This window comes from Littorina saxatilis, linkage group LG17 (genome assembly GCF_037325665.1).
Source record: "Littorina saxatilis isolate snail1 linkage group LG17, US_GU_Lsax_2.0, whole genome shotgun sequence".
NCBI lineage: Eukaryota > Metazoa > Mollusca > Gastropoda > Littorinimorpha > Littorinidae > Littorina > Littorina saxatilis.
In genome coordinates this window covers 64,197,799-64,219,916 of record NC_090261.1, presented here as the reverse complement: position 1 = coordinate 64,219,916, position 22,118 = coordinate 64,197,799, and the positions used below count along the sequence as shown (strand labels likewise).

Below are 22,118 nucleotides of genomic sequence, written 5' to 3'. Positions count from 1 at the left end.
CTAAAAAAAAAATATATATAAGGGAAAGTCGCCAATCCCGGAACAGTCGGCTAACTTGGAACACCTCAATATGCGGTCAACGGGAAACAATTCATGAAACATTTTTTAGCAGAAATGTCTAGTGACCCCTCCCGATGTTATTGCAAAAAGAAAAATGGCAACTGCGGCAAAACCAAAGAAGAGGTACGTTTTTTTTAACTTTTCTCCCTTCTTCTTCTTATTTCTATTGTCTAGAATTCGTTTTATTACTCTTTATCTATATACGTTCACATAAAATGTTGATTGCTATTACAAACCTACATCAATGTGTTACACTATGAACGGGGAAAAAAGATTGGAAACGTCACATGTATCCTACAGCTAAAGTCGAAATCCATGCAGGTGCCATGCGGCTATGCTGGAACACATATAGAGGCAAACATGGAACAGTGTTCCAGCTTTGACGCATTCTGTTCCATCTTACCCTCATCAAACGATAAAGTGAACACTGGTGTTTTTAGTCCGTGGCAGGCTAATTGCCCCCTGGATAATTGTTCCCCGACAACTGCCCCCCCCCCCCCTCCGGACAATTGCCCTACTAGGACAATTGCCCCCCGGACACCTGCCCCCCCCCCCCCCACCGAGGGAGGACAACTGCCCCCCGGACACCTGCCCCCCAATTTTTTTCTCACCACTCTTCGTGCAAGTTTTTGCAAAAGCCGTTCACTTCAATAAGAGAGTGTGTGTGTGTGTGTGTGTGTGTGTGTGTGTGTGTGTGTGTGTGTGTGTGTGTGTGTGTGTGTGTGTGTGTGTGTGTGTGTGTGTGTGTTTGTGAGTGTGCTTGCTGGTGTAAATGCGGGCGTAAGTGTGGGCGTGCAAGTGTCTGTGTCGGTTTGTCTGTGTGTATGTCTGTCAGTTTGTCTTTGTCTGGGTGTTTACAGTATTTATGTGTATGTGTCTATATGTGTGTGAGTGTGTGTGTATATGTGTGTGTGTGTGTGTGTTTGCGCGCGCGCGCGCGCGTGTGTGTGTGTGTGTGTGTGTGTGTGTGTGTGTGTGTGTGTGTGTGTGTGTGTATTCAAACCAGGAAGCATTATATAGATATCGTTGAGAAAACAAATTATAGACTTCCATTACCTATGAATACCCTCTAGACAACAATACAACACTTGATAACTCGCTAAACATACAGACAAGAATGGGGGGCAATTCATTGTCACGGGGGGCAATTGTCCTAGGCGGGCAAATGTCCAGGGGGCAGTACTGTTGTCCGGGGGGCAGTACTGTTGTCCGGGGGGGGGGGGGGGCAGTTGTCCGGGGGGCATTTAGCATAGAACCGTTTAAGTCACGTACTCAATTCTCTTTTCAGTTTTCCATGAGGGTAACCTCACTGGACTGTAAATCTTATCCAATCCAATCCAATCCAATCCTATTGTATTTTTTCCTTCTATACCTTTTATTGAATGGTTGATTGATTTGTTTTACAGTATTTTGGGACCCGGACGGTGGCTACCCGAAGAAATGGGCTGCGCGTTGTCGGCTGTCAGAAACGGGGAAATGGGTTTGCGTTGCGCATCAAGAACATTTGGTGTTCCTGTCACGACTTTTATGCTGCGAAATATCTTGGTACTGCTTCTTGTGTGGCACCAACACGCCTTTGAACATTATACAGTGCCAGCAGTATACACACGGCATTGATCACACGAGGACTGCACTGAAAGTAGAAAACAAAAGGACATTGAGTGAAAAATCGTTTCTTAGCTTCTTTTTTCATGTTTTACAAAAACAGTTTTTTTTATCCGATTTGTTTAGACCTAGCCCTTATTTATATTTTTTTCACATTTGAGGCATTAATTGTTATCAAATTTACTATTTCTTTGGTAAAAATCCAATGTTATGTGGAAAAACAGACATTTAAATAAGATGGCTAAATCAAAATGTTATGACGTATGAATTTATCTTGTGTGTGTGGCAATGTGTAATTATGTGCGTGTGATTGAGAGTGTGTGGGTGTATATATGTGTGTGTGAGACACAGACAGAGCTAGAAAGAGAGTCAGTGTGTTTTTGCATGTGTTCCGAGTTTGACAACACAGTGTTCCACTTTACACACCCATGCGTCCAACCTGGAACAAATGCAGAAATTTTTATAATGGTCAGTTTGATGAGTTGTGTGACTTTTATTTTATCTTATGTTGTTCGTTTGTTTACTGATAGAGTCTAGTATGTGACAATATAAAAAACGCTTTGCAATAATAATTTTTTTGTCTGGTACGGCTGTTTCTCCTTAACTGTTCCAGGTTTAGCGACATTCCCATATATATATATAAATACAAGCGAACATGACATATTATTGTCAAAGGCATAATGAAAACTGTAGCAATCAAGCAAAAACGTGTGCAACTTCGAGGGAAGAAACATTCCGTGAACTGAGGAATCAATGGAACAAGTTGCAAATAATAACAATGTAGCATCGTTACATAAGTCATGTTATGAAATTAATTAGGTACATGTATCTACTGAAAGGTAAAAATAAGGCATCAACAATATAAACGTGTTCAGGCTAAGTGAGAACAAAATGTGCCATGTATAAGGAATGAGAAATATCTGTCTTTAAAAGTCTTGGCATTGACGGAATGTCTGAGACCGCTTGGAAGCGAATTCCAAAGATTAGTCCCCGAAAAGAGTAGGCTGGACTTAAAAAGATCTATACGAGGCCGAGGAGCATACATTTTTGTTGGGTCTCTTAAATTGTGGGAAGTGAATTGAGAAGAAAGAGGTGCAGGCGCTCTTCCAATTATGAGTTTATGCATCAAAACACCTTTATTGTACATGAGTCTTGATTTACGAGGAAGGATGTTTAATAGTTTATAGTCTTCGTTGGAAACCGAGACTTGTAGTAAAATAACTTTGATTGCTCTTTTATGTATACTAAATAAAGGTTTTAGAGTTTTTGCACTCGCACAATCCCATAGTGTTGATGCATAATCAATGATTGATTGAATGTGAGCATTAAAGAAAAGTTGCCTGCCATGCCTGTTCAAGAAGTGTTTTATTCTGGACAACAAGAAAAGCCTCTTGGAAAGTACTTTACATACTCCTGTAACGTGATCAGTCCACGATAAATCGTTATCAAGAATAACACCTAGAACTTTGTGTTTATTAACTTCTTCAACAATGTGATTATCAATCGTTAAAGGTGGAAGTTTAGATTTTAACTTTTGGCGTTTTTGTCTGGTGGTAATAAGCATGCTTTTTGCTTTGTCTGGATTAAGAGCCATGTGGTTTAATTCGGTCCACGCTAAAAGCTCGTTAACACTTTCTTGAAGTTGTTTTGACAATACCTTCACATTTGAGTGGGAAGTGTGAATAGTGGTATCATCAGCGAAGAGTTCACAGTTACTGCTTATGTGTAGGGGAAGGTCATTAATGTAAATGGTGAAGAGAAGAGGGCCGAGTACAGATCCCTGAGGAATGCTGTAACCTACCGACTGCATGCTAGACATAGAGCCGTTGGCGCACACAGCTTGTACTCGATCAGAAAGAAAAGACTTGATTAACGATATTGTATTATTTCTAAGGCCGTACAGTGCGAGTTTCCTAAGAAGTAGGTCATGATGAATCACATCAAATGCTTTAGCAAAGTCAACGAAGAGAGCAGCACATAATTTATCTTCGTTAATCTTGCTCAACCACTGATCAACTAGAGAAACAAGTGCTGTGTGGCATGAATGATGAGTTCTGAACCCCGACTGATTTGGGTGAAATAAAGCATTTTCGTTAAAAGGTGACATAATAAACTTGTTAATATGTTGTTCCAACGGCTTTGATAAAACCGATAAAAGAGATATTGGCCTGTAATTGGAGGGTTCTGTTTTAGCCCCTGACTTAAAAAGTGGAATAACTTTAGCCTGCTTTAACACAACTGGAAAATAACACTTGTCTATACAGAGATTATACAGGTAAGTTAAAGAATCAGCAAGTACAGGGGCTGCTAATTTAAGAATCTTCCCGTCCAGACCATCAATTCCACGGGTTCCTGTTTGCTTGAGGTGCATGAGTGCATTACATACTTCTGTTACAGTAATAAATGGAATGTTTGATTGCGACATTATATTTTTAGATTCACAAAAATCTGTCAGAATCTTCAAATCATTTAAATGAGTTTTGTCTTCGGGAACGACTTTCTCAGCTATGTTAGAAAAATGTTTATTCAGTTCCTCGGAGGATATGTCTTTAACGACAGAGCATTTGGATGTTGATTGTTTATTTGTTAACTCATTTATTGCCTTCCACATTGACTTAGAATTTTGTTTTGATGATGTAAGTTCCTGAAAATATTTTTCTTTTTCCATCGCTTCATAGATGTAACTTTGTTTCTCTGATCTCTATACTCATTTTCGAGCCCTCTTTTTTTTCAAAATATCGCGATAATCCGCTGCCTCTTGCAACTCTTGATCAAACCATTTTGGTTTCAATTGATGCTTAACCCTCTGGATTTTCAATGAAGCGTGTTTGTTATAAACCTTTAAAAAAGCATCATGCCAATATCCAAAAGCTTCATCCGGATCAGTCAAATTATAAACATTTTCAAGTGGGGAGTGCAACAAATCCTCAAGAAAATCTTCCTTATTAAATGTTGGAAACGAACGATATGTTATTGTTTCATGACCAGCGTGAGGGACTGTTACACCTTTACGGGACCAGGTGACACACACGGGGTAATGGTCACTGCAGCCGTGTATTGGAACACAAACTTCAACTATATGGTGTAAGTGAGATACGTATACATGGTCAATAAGCGTTTTTGAGGTGTTTGTTGGAGAGAGAGAGAGAGAGAGAGAGAGAGAGAGAGAGAGAGAGAGAGAGAGAGAGAGAGAGAGAGAGAGAGAGAGAGAGAGAGAGAGAGAGAGAGAGAGAGAGAGAGAGAGAGAGAGAGAGAGAGTGAGAATTGAATTGAGTTGAATTGAACTTTATTTAACAAGGATTAAGATTTAAGGCTACGCCTTTTTCTTACAATCTGTCCTTGGGACGCACAGACACACAATGATAAAATTGAAAAATTAAAAATTAAAAAGTTAAAAAGTTTACAAACAAAATGAGGACAGAAAACTTCAGCACGTGATGATAAAGATGACGATGACGATGACGATGATGACGATGCCGATGACGATGACGATGATGATGATGATGATGATGATGATGATGATGATGATGATGAGGCATGAAGAGCATACATATGTGGTTATTCATAAAATCAAATGCATACTATGCAAGTAATTATAAGTACAAGCTGGTAGCAATCGAACATGTAGCAATAGTACAACAAAAATATGTTCAGAATATACAATACACAGCATATCTTTGGCGTAATACTAAGTGTGGTAAATCAAAACGCGCGCGAGAGAGAGAGAGAGAGAGAGAGAGAGAGAGAGAGAGAGAGAGAGAGAGAGAGAGAGAGAGAGAGAGAGAGAGAGAGAGAGAGAGAGAGAGAGAGAGAGAGAATAATTATAAGCGCTGGTCTATGCTGACTGAACAGGTTAAATAATTGTTATGCTTCCGAGCTGAAGTACAATTCATTAGTCCTGGTTTAAGATATTATTTAACAAAATAAATTCAATAGACTTGATTTTAAAATGAGGTTCCCATAGTGCATATTTTGGGGGAGCGGATATGAAGTCATCAAAGACATTTCTGGACATTTAAAAAAAAAGGACAATTTTAACATCTGTTTAATAGTTTTCTGGGAATCGCTGAACCCACACACACGCGCGCGCGCGCATATACACAGACATACATACGCCCTCACCTGGTCTCGATTCCGAGTCCGTCAAAAAGCATTAAGTCAAATAATGACTAAATATCAAAATAAAACACTGACTGCCAGCTTAATGTGGACAAGGATGAATCCACAGAGAAATGGGGCTGAGGGGAAAGAAGGGCGATCGTCAAAGCCACCAAAGATCTCTCCTGATTTGTACGTGACATTGGAGCATCTTAGCACTTGGACACATACACAACATCAACAGCTTAGCTGTGTCTAGCTTAGAGTGGGGAATTCTGTCTGATTGTTATTCGTAGATTGTCGTGGATGACAATTAAAAAAAAACTAAGTCTGTTAAAATCTTCCATCTCTGCGCATAACTTAAATGTATGTGTCCGATGGTATTGGTGCTCTCGTGTAAGAAGTCTGGTTCAAGGAGGACAGTAGGGGATTCAAACAGTCCTTCCCCCCAGTGAGTATGCTGACTAATGTGTGATGACAAATGTGACAAAGGATTACAGCGGCTTTCACACCTGGCTTGCAATAACGGTGTAACAGTCAAACCTAATTGTCCACAAGTACCCAATTACAAGGGAACTCCTTGTATTGTACTTGTGGTGGACATCAAGCGATGTGTGATAGAAAGATATTCGATGAGGAATGTATTGATTGCTGACAATGTAGACCCCAGGCGGCTACGGGCAGCCCGGACAAGATAAGAGAATTAGGTGAGAGGGGCTAAAGTTGAGGCGTGGCTTGGCCCATGATATCACACTGTGATTTCTGTAATATGTTTCCACTTTTGTCCCAGAGGATCAAGGCGAGGAATTAAAGATTGGGCCTGGACTGGGGATATTGGTTGCCTTGGGTGAAGACAGAACGCAACCAGTTGCTGAACAATGCCAGTGGCATTGGGTGCTGCAGTCAATAGAGTGTTAGACAGACGTTTTGCTGTCTTCTTGCTTTGTTAGACATACGTTTTGCTTTATTCTTCTGGCATTGAAAGTCAGCCACAACAAGGGTTAACGGCGGGTGAGTTTTTTCAACTTTATTTTAAAATGTCAGATTCAGTTAAACCACACTTGTTTTTCAGTATCTTTTTTTTCTCTCGCTTTCGTTGTTTTTTCACTTTTGTTCTTGTTTTCCGATTCGTTCATAACTACGTTAGTTTTGGTTTTTTATTTGTTTGTTCGTTCGGTCTTTCCTTCCTTCTTGCTTTCCTTTGTTTGATTGTTTTGTTTGTTTGCTTGTGTGTTTGTTTGTTTCCTTCTTTCTGTCTTTCTTTATGCCTATCGTTCTTTCTTTTGCTTAGCTGGATGTTAGTGCGATTACTGTATGCAACACACTCTGGTTGAAGCATCTCACTTGGGCTTTGATTAAAGGGCGGATCAGGACACGGAAACTAAAGCCGTCGTCAGAATTCAAGTTTTCAAACAGAACATACAACTTATAAAACCAACGGACAAAATATCACAAGAAAAATAGAAGTACGGCAGAAGAGATGAATGACAAGTCGCGTAAGGCGAAATTACTACATTTAGTCAAGCTGTGGAACTCACAGAATGAAACTGAACGCACTGCATTTGTTCACAATGACCGTAGTCCGCCGCTCGTGCAAAACGCAGTGAAACTGACGAGCCTGTTTAGCGCGGTAGTGGTTTCGCTGTGCTGCATAGCACGCTTTTCTGTACCTCTCTTTGTTTTAACTTTCTGAGCGTGTTTTTAATCCAAACATATCATATCTATATGTTTTTGGAATCAGGAACCGACAAGGAATAAGATGAAAGTGTTTTTAAATCGATTTCGGAAATTTTATTTTGATCATAATTTTTATATTTTTACTTTTCAGAGCTTGCTTTTAAACCGAATATAACATATGTATATGTTTTGGAATCAGGAAATGATAAAGAATAAGATGAACGTAAATTTGGATCGTTTTATATAAAAAAAATTATTTACAATTTTCAGATTTTTAATGATCAAAGTCATTAATTAATTTTTAAGCCACCAAACTGAAATGCAATACCGAAGTCCGGCCTTTGTTGAAGATTGTTTTACAAAAATTTCAATCAATTTGATTGAAAAATGAGGGTGTGACAGTGCCGCCTCAAGTTTTACAAAAAGCCGGATATGACGTCATCAAAGACATTTATCGAAAAAATGAAAAACCCATCTGGGGATATCATACCCAGGAACTCTCATGTAAAATTTCATAAAGATCGGTCCAGTAGTTTACTCAGAATCGCTCTACACACACACACACAGACACACACACACACACACACACACACACACACACGCACACACACGCACACACACAGACAGACAGACAGACAGACAGACACACATACACCACGACCCTCGTCTCGATTCCCCCTCTATGTTAAAACATTTAGTCAAAACTTGACTAAATGTAAAAAGTATACACTCACCAGATTGGTGACGTTCAAATGACCGTGCACTGTAACGAGGTGCACAGGGCCTCATCAACAGTCGGTGGAAGGCGGAAGGTGAAGGTGTGCCACCGGTATTTTCAATAGAGGTTTACACCCCTCCTCCCCCCAGATCTGTGCAGGTTTTCACACACAAATGAACATCCTTCTATCCTTCCACGCATACGGAAAATCAGTGCGGGGTGGGAATTTGTTTTATGAATGCATTTTCTTAACTGACAGTATTGCGTTAGCTCTGTCGGGTTGGTATGGCTTGTGAGAGAGTGAAGACCCTTGCTTTTTCTCGGACATGTCCACGTGTGTCCGACACACCCATCACTAGTGATTGGCCCCTCCAATGTTTGACCTGGTAAAAGCAAGGGTATTCACTCTTTCACAACCCATACAAACCCGACAGAGTTATTTTCAAAATTCGTCTGTTAATTGGCCACAAAATTCCCCACCGTGCCGAGAAAGCATGCAGCTTGTTACCTGTTGGTTAATGTCCAAATCTGTGGATGTCTTATCTCAGGTAATAGCTTGACCAGAGCTGAAAGGGCCAGCACAACCGTTTTCATGGGAAACACTGTGCCTTTATCTCAAATTTGCCAGATTTGGATTTGAAAATGGTGCAATGGTTTTTTTGTTTTGTTTTGAACCTCAGTTACATGCAGGTTGCTACTACCGTTAAATTTTGCCTTCACCCTGTCTTTTTTTTCTTTCTTTTTTCAGGCGGGGAGCATTCTCTTTCATAGGTCTTTTTCTTTTCTCAATCAAATTCTTACATTTAACAATCAACAACTTTATCAATAAACTAAGATCGTGCAAAAAAACAACACCAACAACCCCATTCATACCATAAATTTACTTCTAATGTTTAACTCAAATTCCAGTATTAGACCAAAAAGAAAAATATGTCTGTTTCCGGTAACATCGCCGAAAAAATAGGGTCGGTCGGTCGGTTTTATTTTTTTTAAATTTTGTAAAAAAATTTTTTAACCTTTTTCTTACGTTTTGTTAACGTCTTTTTACGGTTTTTTTATTTCATTATTTTTTTTTTAAACGCTTCCTTAGTTTACTTACAATTATTTAGCCCATGTTTTTGACCTAGATATATTGAAACTAAATAAAGTATACTTGACTTCATTTTTTAATTTTTTTAATTTTTTAATTTTTTATTTATTTATTTTTTTGCGAAAAGCGGAAAAACCCTTTAGGGTCGGCGCTTAAAAATAGGGTCGACATATTTTTCTTTTTGGCCTTACACCCAAATCTAACTTTTCCCCATATTTAAATTTGCCAATGGTCATTTTTGTAATTAAAATAAAATAATTCAAAATGGTGTAATAGATAATAATATTAAAGGCTGCCTTTGAACACTAGTGTTTACCATGTGTGCTACTTTTTCTAGTACAACTATGTAGGCTATGTCGCAGTGCGTTCAAAGCTGATTACAGAGATTATGTTCAAACAGCCGCATCGCTTTCCCCTGTTTTGTGACAGTTGTGTCCGCCATGATGATTGGCGGAGTGGTCACGTGGTGCCTGCTAGGCATAGCGGCGTGTGCGGTTACCACGGTAACGGGTGACAATCATGGCTACTTTAGTGGCGGCACCTTGAGCTTCTACTGCACCGATACAAGCAACACTGGTGCTTATAAGGTAAGGTAAGAGAGAGAGAGAGAGAGAGAGAGAGAGAGAGAGAGAGAGAGAGAGAGAGAGAGAGAGCGACAGGGAGAGAAAGACAAACAGGTTTTGTACTGAAGCGGTAAACGTGACTCAATGGCACATAATTTGTTTTACTGTTATCAACAATTAACGGTAAGGACCTCTTTTTTTTATCTGCGCAAAAAAGCAAATAATGCAAAAGTAAATTTTGGCTCTAGCTCGCTTGCCACAAATAGAACTCAGTGTAAATGTTGGCTCTAGCTCGCTTGCCACAAATAGAACTCAGTGTAAATGTTGGCTCTAGCTCGCTTGCCACAAATAGAACTCAGTGTAAATGTTGGCTCTAGCTCGCTTGCCACAAATAGAACTCAGTGTAAATGTTGGCTCTAGCTCGCTTGCCACAAATAGAACTCAGTGTAAATGTTGGCTCTAGCTCGCTTGCCACAAATAGAACTCAGTGTAAATTCCTATCAACAACTTTGTGGCAGCTTCAATCGCTTTGTCAAATGTTATCTCAGTTTTGGAGGCACGCGCGTGGTGTGCTCAATTGATAATTATGACTGTATGCATGCTGCATTGTTTTGTTGTCGTTGTTGTTGTCGTTGTTGTTGTTGTTGATGTTGTTGTTGTTGTTGTTGTTGTTGTTGTTGTTGTTCTCGTTCTTGGTTGCTAAATATTGTCTTGATGGTGTGAAGCAATGGTTGTGTCCAGTTTCACATCACGGTGATCACGAGCTGGGTGTTGGGTCACGGGCCATGCGGTCCCGGCTGCTCCATCAGCGACGTGGGAAAGCCAACACACGCCAGTCGGCTCCAGGTGATCCACGATACAGGCAACCCGGCCATCTTCGGCAACTGGACCAAGGAGCTGCAGAAAACCACCGGCATCACTTCCACCGTCGAGTTGCAGACCATCACTGGACAGGTCAACCAGGACATTCACGGTAAGAGCTATACAGACCATCACTGGACAGGTCAACCAGGACATTCACGGTAAGAGCTATACAGACCATCACTGGACAGGTCAACCAGGACATTCACGGTAAGAGCTATACAGACCATCACTGGACAGGTCAACCAGGACATTCACGGTAAGAGCTATACAGACCATCACTGGACAGGTCAACCAGGACATTCACGGTAAGAGCTATACAGACCATCACTGGACAGGTCAACCAGGACATTCACGGTAAGAGCTATACAGACCATCACTGGACAGGTCAACCAGGACATTCACGGTAAGAGCTATACAGACCATCACTGGACAGGTCAACCAGGACATTCACGGTAAGAGCTATACAGACCATCACTGGACAGGTCAACCAGGACATTCACGGTACGAGCAGAGCTCCTTCGCAGCTCCTCGCAGGTACGTGCCTGCATTATTTTGAATATATCATGTTCTGCTCCTGTTCAAGTTCTATCCTCAGAGCAAGACGAATGTTTTGGAAGTGGTCAATGTGCAGCAGTCTTGACTCTTCTTGCCTTTTCAGCTTGTATTGCTCTCAAAGATTTGATTATCTATGGTAATATGAATTGTGTTCGTAAGTGTCCTTGGAAGACTAAACAATGTGATGTACTAGCTTTCGAGTCAATGCGTTAACCTTTGCCTGTGGCTGCCATGTTGATCGTGCATTTCAGGTCGTGTGTCCAGCGTCAGCACCAACCTCAATTGGGAGCAAGAAATAGCGCACGTGGAAGTCGACATTGACCCCACGTACACCTACACTGACGTCTCGTGAGTAGTTCAATACATTGACCCCACGTACACCTACACTGACGTCTAGGGAGTAGTTCAATACATTGACACAACGTACACCTACACTGACGTCTAGTGAGTAGTTCAATACATTGACACAACGCACACCTACACTGACGTCTCGTGAGTAGTTCGATACATTGACACAACGCACACCTACACTGACGTCTCGTGAGTAGTTCAATACATTGACACAACGCACACCTACACTGACGTCTCGTGAGTAGTTCAATACATTGACACAACGCACACCTACACTGACGTCTCGTGAGTAGTTCAATACATTGACACAACGCACACCTACACTGACGTCTAGTGAGTAGTAGAATACATTGACGCAACGCACATCTACACTGACGTCTAGTGAGTAGTAGAATACATTGACACAACGCACATCTACACTGACGTCTCGTGAGTAGTATAATACATTGACACAACGCACACCTACACTGACGTCTAGTGAGAAGTTCAATCCATTGACACCACGCACACCTACACTGACGTCTCGTGAGTAGTTCAATACATTGACACAACGCACACCTACACTGACGTCTCGTGAGTAGTTCAATACATTGACACAACGCACACCTACACTGACGTCTCGTGAGTAATTCAATACATTGACACAACGCACACCTACACTGACGTCTAGTGAGTAGTTCAATACATTGACACAACGTACACCTACACTGACGTCTCGTGAGTAGTTCAATGCATTGACACAACGCACACCTACACTGACGTCTCGTGAGTAGTTCAATACATTGACACAACGCACACCTACACTGACGTCTCGTGAGTAGTTCAATACATTGACACTACGCACACCGGTCCTACACTGACGTCTCGTGAGTAGTTCAATACATTGACACAACGCACACCTACACTGACGTCTCGTGAGTAGTTCAATGCATTGACCCCACGCACACCTACACTGACGTCTCGTGAGTAGTTCAATACATTGACACAACGCACACCGGTCCTACACTGACGTCTCGTGAGTAGTTCAATACATTGACACAACGCACACCTACACTGACGTCTCTTGCGGTTTTTTTTATACAGTCTCTTCAGTGGCGGAATTAGGGGAGGGGGGCGAAGGGGCCTCGGGCCCCCCCCCCCCCCCCCCCTTCAGAGAAAAATAAAGAGAGAGAGAGAGAGAGAGAGAGAGAGAGAGAGAGAGAGAGAGAGAGAGAGAGAGAGAGAGAGAGAGAGAGAGAGAGAGAGAGAGAGAGAGAACTCAGAACTCAGAAAGTTTATTGTTTAGGCCAACTGACCCGTTACAACCGGTACATATATATATAAATTGCACTATTCAAATACTTGTAAAAATATTCAATTTGATCTTTTCAACTGGTTTATATCCAGAAGAATGGAAAAATGGCATCAGTATTCCAATTCATAAAAAAGGGGATCCATTTAATCCAAGTAACTATCGAGGAATAACTCTCACTAATAACCTCGGAAAATTGTTTTGTAAAATCATTAATTCAAGAATATCTTCGTTTTTAGAAAAAAAATGACATCTTATTAAGAGAACAAGCAGGATTTCGTAAAAACTATAGAACCACAGACCAAATTTTCATTCTAAAAAACATTGTTGATGATATCATAAAAACTAAAAACGGTAGACTTTATGGTTGCTTTGTAGATTTCCAAAAAGCGTTTGACAACGTCTGGCACGATGCACTTTTGCTCAAATTATACAAGAATGGCATTAAGGGAAAATGCTACCAAATAATCAAAAATATGTACAATAATTCAAAAATATGTACACGAATTCAAGGAGAATATTCAAAAGAAATTGTTATCAAAAAAGGAGTTCATCAAGGAAATACGCTAAGTCCTACTCTTTTCAATATTTTCATCAATGATATTACTAATGGACTACCAGATAAGGACTCTCCTTTCATTCATGAAAATACATCTGATAGATTATCATGTCTTTTATATGCAGATGATTTAGTTCTTTTATCGAAAACCAAGAAAGGACTACAAAACAAACTAGATTTCTTATACAACTACTGTCAACAATGGGGAATAATAATTAACACGGAAAAAACTAAGATTATACCTTTTTGTCGTACAGAAACCAAGATAAGTAATACATTCAAATGTGGTGAGGACATAATACAAGTAACAGATCAATATAAATATCTGGGCGTAATATTTCATAAAAATGGTAATTTTGATTTAACGCAAGATCATTTGAATAAGCAAGGTAACAAAGCAGCGTATTATCTTCGTAAAGCATTTATAAATGAAAATGTTCAGACAGAAACTATACTACATCTATTTGACATGTTAGTACATCCAATTTTAACATATGGAGCTGAGGTTTGGTTTCCATATAATTTTACTAACAAGAAAGATATCTCAAATCTTCATTCAGTTTTTGAGAATTGCTTATCAAATAAATGTCCAAGGGAATCTACACATATAAAATTTTGTAGATTTATTTTAGGAGTACACAAGAAAGCAATGTGGCTTCCAGTTTTAGGAGAGTTGGGAAGATTTCCACTAAGTATAAAGATGATATCACAAGTCATAGGATTTTGGGGACATATCTTAGATTCAAATCAACAGTCTTTATTACATCATTTATACAGTTTGATGATATCTAGCTCTAAAACAAGTCCATGGTTGCAATTTATTAAACAATTATTATCACTTGTAGGATTTGAGCATGTTTGGAAAAACCAATTTACATTTAATGCTAATAAATTACAATTTGCTATACAACAAAAAATTATGAATGAATACGTTTTATTTTGGAAAAACAAAAAATCTGAAAAATGTTCAAGACTTGAGTTTTATTCACTAATTACAGAACGATACACAATACAAGCCTATTTAATTTATATTTCAAATATAAATCATAGAAAAGCTCTAGCAAAATTAAGAACAAGCACACATTCTTTAAAAATTGAGACTGGGCGTCATAGAGGAATATTGCGAGAGAATCGCCTTTGTAATACATGTAAAGTAATTGAAGATGAGCTACATTTTCTAGACAATTGCAAGAAATTTAACAATATTAGAAAAAAGTTAGTAGAAGAAGAAGTATCAAACTGTGACTTAAGGAAACCAAGCGATCTGTTATTTAAAAAAGACGAAAAAATTCAAAAATTGCTTGGAGCCTTTGTTTTTAATTGTTTCAATATTGAATGAAATAATTTGTATATTATTTATCCATTCATTTATTGTACAACTTGTGTCAATATCCTTAAGGGTTGATGACAATAAATTCTATTCTATTCTATTCTATATACATGACATCCTCTCTCTGTCTCTCTCTGTCCCTCTCTGTCTCTCTGTCTCTGTCTCTGTCTCTGTCTCTGTCTCTGTCTCTCTCTCTCTCTCTCTCTCTCTCTCTCTCTCTCTCTCTCTCTCTCTCTGTGAATTGCTGGTATCTTCACATTTATGTTCGTCTACCTTTTTGCGTATTTCTATTTTCTGTTGTCAGCCATATGAGCTTTCTTTTCGAGTATTTATCCTTGTTCCTAGGTGTTTCTCACGTACTCCTCCTATTACATTTTCTCTCCTGTCAATTCCTCTCTGTTTCGTACATTACTACGAGTAAAATTAATGTTCTACTGAGCTACTAATACCACCATTGGAAAAAGAGGGGGGGGGGGAGTGGAGTAATGGAGTTGGTGGTGGCTCATCAGTGGGCTTTTCTCCCGTGTTTATAATTTGCGTGTACCGATGGTGTATATTTTATTTTGACGGAGCTGTCACATTTTGCAATCCAAGATAGATTGGGATGGAAGATAAAATAAAAATTGCCAGTCTCTGGTGACAGCAGTGACAATGAACCAACACAAGATGAAACCATTGAAAAGTCAGATTCTAACTGCTGCAGTTGGAACCTGTTATGTTGGCACTGGTCCGAACGAAAAGGATTAATATCAGTGGCAGCATCGGAACATACGACGACTGGGTTTGTTATCAGTGTAACACCTTAGCTAAAGACAGCAGTAAACTGACGAATGATTCAAGTTGTACTTCTTTTTTTTTTTTTTTAGAAAGCGGGTTCTTCGACTTTGTTGATCGCCTATGCGTTCTGCTTCAAACAGCAGGCGTGGTGTCAAACAGCTTCATGTTCGGTGTGTTTTTTCACTCTGTTTTACAAACTCTATTACACGTACCCACAGAGACATTTCAGTGTGATTCATACCTGTAAACCATGACCATCGTCATTGAAGGCAGCGTGTTCACTCGGCGTGACACTGATCCTCACTTTGGTGTCGGAAAACAGACTTCCCAGACAGTACCTTTATAATAATAATAATAATAGTAATGGACATTTATTAATCGCCGTTTCTCACAAGAGCTCACGGCGATTTACATATTAATTTCTGCCGTGTGAGATGGAATTTTTTACACAATATATCACGCATTCACATCGGCCAGCAAACCTCAAGCCTATTAGGGCGAGCATTCACCTTTCACGGCCTTTATTCCAAGTCACACGGGTATTTGGTGGACATTTTTAGCTATGTTTTTTTAATTTTGCCAGGAAAGACCCTTTTGTCAATCGTGGGATCTTTAACGTGCACACCCCAATGTAGTGTACACGAAGGGACCTCGGTTTTTCGTCTCATCCGAAAGACTAGCACTTGAACCCACCACCTAGGTTAGGAAAGGGGGGAGAAAATTGCGGCCTGACCCAGGCCTGAACACGCAACCTCTCGATTCCGAGCGCAAGTGCGTTACCACTCGGCCACCCTTATTACGAATGTCAACGAATGTCAACAATCCTACGATGGGTTTAAAAACGTTTTTTCCAGAACATTACGTAACATCTGAACAAATACCTGTTTCAATCCAACATTTTACTTAGTATGTTGGCAAACTATTCTGAAAGTGTCAGAGCAATCCATGAAGTCATTGCTGAAATAGGCCCTACTGCGCTTTGTTCACAATAACCCTAAGAAATCTTTAATCCAAACGGAGATTCAGAAAGTCAAGTGAATGGCCTTAACTGGCATAGAAAGATTAAATGAAATGACTCGAGAATTAACGCTTCATTTTGGATGCGAAATTTGTCGCAATAATTGTTTGGCAAAGTTTAGATCCGATTCCCGCCTAAAATCCCTGTATATCAACGTTTCTGTCTAAACTTGACATCAATGCATTTTCTTTTCAATTTAGGAAAGGGCTTTGGAGAAAAGAATGAGCAGAAACCAATATTACATTTAAAATAATGTTTGTTGTTGTTTTCTTAAAACTGCAAAGAGGCTAGTTACGAGGTCCTACGATTTGACCGACGACATGTGTTCATGATTTGACCGACGACATGTGTTCATGATTTGACCGACGACATGTGTTCATGATTTGACCGACGACATGTGTTCATGATTTGACCGACGACATGTGTTCATGATTTGACCGACGACATGTGTTCATGATTTGACCGACGACATGTGTTCATGATTTGACCGACGACATGTGTTCATGATTTGACCGACGACATGTGTTCATGATTTGACCGACGACATGTGTTCATGATTTGACCGACGACATGTGTTCATGATTTGACCGACGACAAGTGTTCATGATTTGACCGACGACATGTGTTCATGATTTGACCGACGACAAGTGTTCATGATTTGACCGACGACAAGTGTTCATGATTTGACCGACGACATGTGTTCATGATTTGACCGACGACATGTGTTCATGATTTGACCGACGACATGTGTTCATGATTTGACCGACGACATGTGTTCATGCACAGGATGGCGGGTGACGCGTGGCAGGCGTTCGACCTGAACAAAGAGGAGATCACCCACAGCGCAGAAAAGATTACCAACACGGGAGGCGTGGTGTCCGCCCTCAAGAAGTTCAACCTGCAGACCAAGATCTACCCCAAGATCCGCAATGACACGGGCAAGCCCAACAGCTCTCCGCTCGTGCTCTACAAACCCATTTACAGGTCAATCTTATTGTATAGACGATTTTTGGACATAACTCTGTCTGGTTTGTATTTGTTGTGAAAGGTTGAATAACCTTACTCTTATGGAGAGAAATAATCCACACGTGGTCCTTGTCCACGTGTTTGAGGCTGACCCCTTATCAGTATGTGCATGTTTCAGGCTGACCCCTTATCAGAATGTGCATGTTTCAGGCTGACCCCTTATCAGTATGTGCATGTTTCAGGCTGACCCCTTATCAGTATGTGCATGTTTCAGGCTGACCCCTTATCAGTATGTGCATGTTTCAGGCTGACCCCTTATCAGTATGTGCATGTTTCAGGCTGACCCCTTATCAGTATGTGCATGTTTCAGGCTGACCCCTTATCAGTATGTACATGTTTCCCTAAATGCAAGCAACTTCACTCTGTCACCACCCATACAAACCCGACACACTTATTTTTATTACTATTCTATTGAACTTTAAGAACAAGCCACTGCTGACAAAGGTGGAAAGCAGAATCAGTGGAAATTGAACTCACTTGAACTGTAGCAGAAGTATTTATCTACTATTACCAGCAGTCGACACGCGGTGATACATATTTTTCCTGGGGGATATCCCGTACTAAATAGAATAGAGGATTATGGGAAAGCTGTTCAAGGGCACTCACGCACTATATTCGATTTTCAATACACGACTCAAAACCTTTGGGATAAATCAAAAAGAATAAAATACAAGAATATAGAGTTCAGAAAAGAAGGAAAAAAAGTAAAAAAATTATTTTTTACAAAGGTCTTTGGGGACTCGAACCCGAGACCGCCGACATTGGCGGCAAACGTCTTACCTCTCCGCCACAAGGCCGCTTACCCTATAGGCGTGGAAACTAAGACTTGAACTGCCAACATAACTGCCACGTGTCCGGGTCGAATCACAGGCGGAAGGTATCGTTCACTGGACCACTACTTCCATAGAAAGACTACAAGGTTTGTCACTCAGCTTCGAGTCGTGCTCCACTAACTTCAGAAAAAAATTATGCAAACAATAATTGCCAATGTTAAGAATCTTTGTAACTTTACAAATGCCGTGATAAATGAATGTTCTAACTATCTGTACCTTTTATATTTAGCTGCCTGTCCGCTGCATGTTTTTAAACCGTATTTTGTGCGACCAAACGTGTCTCTCAACGGCATACCACTTAGATCCTGTGCGAATGATGATCGTCGTATGTCCGGGGAGATAGTAGTCCGATGCGATCATTGGTCGGATATTCGATGATTATTTTCATTGGTCGACTGAAATCGTCTGCATCGCTTCCGTTCACGGTTACTCTTATTCCGTTGTTATGCCAAAAACCTAAACTGAAACTCCCGTGGGTAGCTTCCTTTTGCTGCAATATTTACATATGTTTTAGACCAATGAGCACTGGTATGCATATTCGGTGCGGGATGCATGATTTCTTACAAACTACAGGATAGCGGTTCGCAAACGAACATTCGTCCAAATGATGGTTAAAAGCAACCTGCAGCGGACGGCAGCTGAAAATTAAAGGTACATACAGTTAAAACAATCATTCAACTGTATTTATTTGACCTCACACAGACTGTAGGAAGAGACAAACCGTCTTGAACAAAAAAATTGTCCGCAGGAAGCGACTCCAAGAACACAGACGACTCGAAGCTGAGTGACATACCTTGTAGTCTTTCTATGGAAGTAGTGGTCTAGTGAACGATACCTTCCGCCTGTGGTCGAATCGAGCATTTGTTGACTCGTCGTTTTCCACGTTCGTATAAAGTGTGTTTTTTACGTGTGTTTTTTTTTTATATCATCATTACATGTAGTCGCGGTGTTGCCTACAAGGCAATCAATGTTCACCAAAGCCGATGTTACTAAAAATAAAAATAAATGAATGGGTAATTCCGCAGCGGGGATATTGTCCCGCTGAAAGTACTCAATATATATGCAACTTTTTTTATTATTATTTCGATTCATTTCATAATCCAAAACGTTTGGAATGAAGCAAATGAATAAAATACAAGAATTACTAGTTCAGAAAAAAATAAAAATAAAATTGCCGTCGAAGCAAATCGAACCCGGGATCACAAAAGTAGTAACAACTAGCGCATGATCGAGCGTGTTACCAACTGAGCTAATCTGTCGCACTATAGGCGAGGGAGATTTTAACTTCAATTGTCAGTAAGTACTGGTGTCACATGACTGATATGAACCAGTTGATTGGCTAATGGCGATGCGCTGTGCGCTAACTTTTCCACAGAACGTATTCTTCCGCCCTTTGCCTAAAGCTACTCTTACACTGTGCCGAATTGCCTTTGCGAATAGCATTTTCCAATAATTCACAATGATCGGGACATGGTCGCAAGACTTTCGTAAATGTTCTTAACTATTCGTTACAATTCGTCTCTTGTTTTGAACATAGCAACTTGCTCCTAATATTCGCAAGGAAGTCATATTGCTATTTTTTTCGCAACGTACTCGTTAGTACTCGCAAGAAATTTGTAATCATCGCAAAGTATTCGTGGCGCTAGCAAGCCATTCGCAACCATTCGTTATGCCTGTCTTAATTTACATTGTGCCGAATATCCTTGCGAATATGAACATGTATTCAGCAAAAAAATAGACACATGGACATGAATAATATAGAAAATTGGAAGCCTTACCAATCCTTGCGAATTTCTTATGCCTAGTTCACTTACTTACTTACTTATGCCTTTGACCCCGTCCGGGGCATAGGCCGCCAACAAGAGCTCGCCAGGCACTACGATCCTGGGCCAATCTCTCCAGTTGTCTCCAGGTGTAGCCGATGTGTTTCACCTCTGCCTCCAAGTCACGACGCCAGGTGTTTCTCGGCCGGCCTCGTCTCCTCATGCCCTGCGGGTTCCATGTGAGGGCCTGTCGCGTGATGCTGGTTGTCGTCTTGCGGAGTATGTGGCCAATCCACCGGAAGCGTCTTTGCAGAACGGAGAATGCCGCGCTTTAAATCGGCGAGCAAAGCGCCATCACTTTTCCAAAAATATCACGATCTGATAAGCTCTGATACGAATTGGTTACGCTTGCTTGCAAATCTCTGCCGATCATTGCGAGTGCATAGGAATCCATATCAATATTTATTGTGAAGTTCTTACGATTGGTTGCGAGTGCTTGCGAATGTCTACTGATCATTGCGAATGCATAGGAATCCATATACACATTTCTTGCGTATTTCTTGCGAGTTTATTACGAATCTTGCGAATGGCATTGCGAGTTCTTGCAAACACTTTACGAATAATTGCAGTCACTCGCAAGCATTCGTAAGGCTTTCGCAACATTCTTATGAATTGGCAAGAAATGGTCAAATCATTCCTGAGAAATTCGTAATGAATTCGCAACCATTTGCAAGATGTTGGCAAAATGTGCACACACAAAAAAACTTACGAGCGCTACGCATATCTTTAGGATGATTACGAATGGTTTGCGAATACTTACGAGTACGTTGCGAAACATTCAGAATATGACTTCCTTGCGAATATTAGGAGCATGTTGCTAATGTTCGCAAAAAGAGACGAATGGTGGCGAATGGTTAAGAACATTTACGAATGTCTTGCGACCATGTCCCGATCATTACGAGTTATTGGCGACATCTATTCCCAAGGGCAATTCGCCAGAGTGTAAGAGCAACATTACGAACAATGCAAATTGCATACTCGTTTTATTCGTAAAATGTTTACAAGCACTCGCAACACTCGCAAGGCCACTCGCAACCTTCGTAACAGATCCGTATGTGGATTCGTATACAATCGCAATGATCGGTAGACATTCGCAAGCAGTCGCAACCATTCGTATGACATTCGCAAGGATTCGTAAGCCTTCGATTTTTCTCTGTTTTTTCCTGTCCATCCGTCTCTTTTTTGGCCGAATGCAACATTTTCATATTCGTAAGGATATTCGGCACAGTGTAAGACAGGCTTAAGCGAGACTGTACTCTCATCCTCAGAATTAATTAATGACATGTAGCTTATATTCTCCACAATACCAAATGACCATAAATTTCCTGCTTCTCGATTAAAGCAGAAGTGGTTTTTTCTGACAGGTTGCATATGCCTGTGCCACAGTGCCACTGATCTAAAAATAGAAGCCGCTGCGTCTCATCTCATTTTCGACTTGCATAGATTCTTCTCATATGCCGTGTTAGTGGCATGTAGCTTATTATCCACATTACCAAATGATGAGTTAGTATACAATTCCCAGCGGCTAACAGAAAACACAAGTGTATTCCGATAACGTACCAGCTAGACCAGCATTTGGAAGTCGACTGACTCGATCGACTCTGTCATACGTAGCAGACTACACTGAAATACGACTGCATCAGTTCAGTAAATGAATGGTTTCCGAATTATTATTTCAAGGCAAGAACAATCGGAATCGAAAACGTGTAGGGTTCAGAACGTTCTTACCATATATAAGATTTATTACCAGCCTGCCTCACGCGTGCAGACTCAATGCAACGTGACGAGCAATTTTTGTTTTTGAAATGAGACTGCACTGGTTCGATTGCCCTAGCCTAGCAGACGACATAATCCCCGCTCAGCAAATTAACATGTTGGGC

General features: G+C 40.4%; 1 long non-coding RNA gene across 1 annotated transcript; it reads left to right on the top strand.

Moving 5' to 3' along the window:
- The first annotated feature begins 12 nt into the window (after positions 1-12).
- On the top strand, positions 13-2,314 carry LOC138952114 (uncharacterized). Its single transcript, XR_011451302.1, has 2 exons — positions 13-183; positions 1,467-2,314. It is a non-coding gene; the product is annotated as an uncharacterized lncRNA (long non-coding RNA).
- Positions 2,315-22,118: the final 19,804 nt, after the last annotated feature.